This window comes from Apteryx mantelli, unplaced genomic scaffold (assembly GCF_036417845.1).
Source record: "Apteryx mantelli isolate bAptMan1 unplaced genomic scaffold, bAptMan1.hap1 HAP1_SCAFFOLD_86, whole genome shotgun sequence".
NCBI lineage: Eukaryota > Metazoa > Chordata > Aves > Apterygiformes > Apterygidae > Apteryx > Apteryx mantelli.
In genome coordinates, this window is record NW_027118810.1 from 740,001 (window position 1) to 742,500 (window position 2,500).

At 79.6% G+C, this 2,500-nt stretch overlaps 1 non-coding gene across 1 annotated transcript; it reads left to right on the forward strand.

Moving 5' to 3' along the window:
* Positions 1–2,122: 2,122 nt before the first annotated feature.
* Positions 2,123–2,275, forward strand: LOC136996800 (5.8S ribosomal RNA). Its single transcript, XR_010887743.1, has one exon. It is a non-coding gene; the product is annotated as a 5.8S ribosomal RNA (ribosomal RNA).
* The last annotated feature ends 225 nt before the right edge of the window (positions 2,276–2,500 follow it).

Sequence of the window (2,500 nt, forward strand, 5' to 3'; positions counted from 1 at the left end):
CCGGGGCAGGGGAGGGTCGGGCCCGGGGGAGGGTCCGGCGGGGAGCGGGCGGCAGTGCGCGGGAGGGTCGGCGGGGCTTGCTCCCCCGGCGCCCGCGGGAGGAAGCGGCGGGCGGAGACGCGAGCGAGATGGCACCCCGGGTCGGGACGGGTGCCGACGGGTCGCCACCCCTAAGCGGTGGGGGGCGGACCCGCGGCGGGCTGCGGCGGAGCAGCCCGTCTTGCAGAGACGGCGAGGACAGGCGTTCCGGGATGGCGCGCGGGGCGGGCGCCGGGCGGCGGCGGACCCCGAGCGGGGGCCGTCGCGCCAGGCCACGCGAGGCGACGGGTCGTGCCCGAGCGGGCGGCCCAAACCACGGCTCTCCTCCCGGGCGCAGCTGCCGCCGGGCGCCGGGTTACTGAGGGAAACCCCGGGCCCCGGGAGGAGGACGAGGTCGTGGCGGCGGGTGTCGGGCGCACCCCGCGGGCGGACGCTCCGCCGAGGGGCGCCGGAGCCGGCTGGCGGGTGCCGGGTTTCCCCTCCGCGTCCCGTCTCGCTGCTGCCGCCGAGGCTGCCGCCGTCGCCGCGAGGCGGCGGCGGCCCGGCGGCGGGCGGCGGCGGGGGAGGCACCCCCGCGGGGATTTCAGGTCGTTTCCCTCACCCCAGGGCCAGGTACCTAGCGTCCGCGCTCCTCCTGCCCCCCCTCGGTGACCCACCCGTGTGGTCCCGTGTGCCAGCTCGCTCCTCCCGGGCGCCGCGCCGTGAGCGCCGCACCGGCCGTGCCCTCCCGCCCTTTCCGCTTTCCCTTTCTCTCCCCCCCCCCACCGCTCCAGCCGCCCCGCGCCGTGCCGCGGGGACCGTGCTGCGAGCGGGCCGGGCGAGGGGGGGGGCGGGGTGGCGGGAGGAGCGGAGGGCCTCCGGCCACCGCGGCCGCCGGTAGCCGCCCCGGGTAGGGATGGCCATGGGCCCCGGGCTCCGGGCCCGAGGGTTCTCGGCGGGAGAGCCGGGCGGGGGTTTAAAGACTCGGGCGGCCCGATGCGACCCGGGGGGCAGCCGGGTGTGCTGCCGGAGGGCCGGGGGGCCGGCGCGCGCGGGCGCCGTGCCCCCCCATGCCAGCCGGCGCGCCCCGCGCTCGCCCTGCGGGCAGCCGGGACGGAGAGGGGTACCCTGCCCCCTCTCTCCGCGGTCTGGTCTCGGCGGAGGGACGCCGCGCGGTCGGCTGGCGCCGGCCTGCCTCGAACGCGTGACCCTGGCGCGAGCGCGTGCTCTCGCCGGGACGGTGAGCCCCCACCCACCGCGGGTGGTGCGGACGCCGCGCCTCGGCGCGATCCGCTCTCCTCCCTGGCCGGGGCTCTCGGTCTGCCGCCGTGGCCGCTGGCGGCGGCGCCCTACCCGCCGGCACTCCGCCATCCGGCGCGCCTGCCTCGCTCTGCCCAACCCGGCTTCGCCGGGCGGCGGGCGGGCGGCAGGCGGGCGGCGGGGGCGGCCCCCCCCGTTCTCCGCGTGGAGACGGGGAGAGCGGGCGCCGTCCCCGTCCGTCCCGCCTTGCCCGCCCGCCCGCCGCCGGGCGTCTGTCCGCGGAAGGGACGGGAGAGCGCGTGGTGTCGTCCGGGAGGCTGTGTGTGCGCGCGCGCGGGCGTGGGCGCCGCCTCGGGGCCACGGCGGAGCCGGAGGCCGGCGAGGCGAGCGAGGAGCTGGGGAGCGCGGGGCCGGTGGGCCGCGGGCGCGCGGGCAGCGGCCGGTGCCGCTGCCGGTGGCGGCCGGGCTCCGACGCTGGGGGTCCGCGGGGAGCCGCCCCCTCCCCCAGCGTCCCCGAGGCAGGCGGCGCGGCCGGCGCGCTGCTCCCCGCCGGGCCGGGCCGAGCCTGGGCGCCTGGGCCGGACTCGAAGCGAGCAAAGGGTTGTCCCAGGTCGGGAGCGAGGGCTCCCCGCCCTTCTCGTTCGGGTTTTCCTTTTCCCTTTTTCCCCCCCCACTCTGTGCTCGTACGGTCAGCGGGGCGAGCCCCTCTCTCTGGCTCTCGGCCGTCCCTCGCTCAGCAGCCGGCGTCGGCGTGAGGAGGGAGGCGGAGCGGAGGGGGGGCCCTCAGGGGCTGCCGAAGGCTGCCCGGTCCCCCCGCGCGCGCGGCGGGGACCGAAACCGAGACAACTCTTAGCGGTGGATCACTCGGCTCGTGCGTCGATGAAGAACGCAGCTAGCTGCGAGAATTAATGTGAATTGCAGGACACATTGATCATCGACACTTCGAACGCACTTGCGGCCCCGGGTTCCTCCCGGGGCTACGCCTGTCTGAGCGTCGCTTGGCGGTCAATCGTCACCCCCGCTGTCGCGTTGGCGCAGCGGTGCCGCCCCTCGGGGGGGGCGCGTGGGGGGGCGGGGGAGGCGCGGCGGCGCCGGCGGCGGCGGTGCGCGGCGGCCTCGGCGGCGGAGAGTCGGCGGCGGAGCCGGGACCCCGGTGCGTGCACCGGCGGCCCCGGTCTTCCTGCCCGCCGGGCTCCGGCGCCGGGCCGCCCGCAGCGGCCGC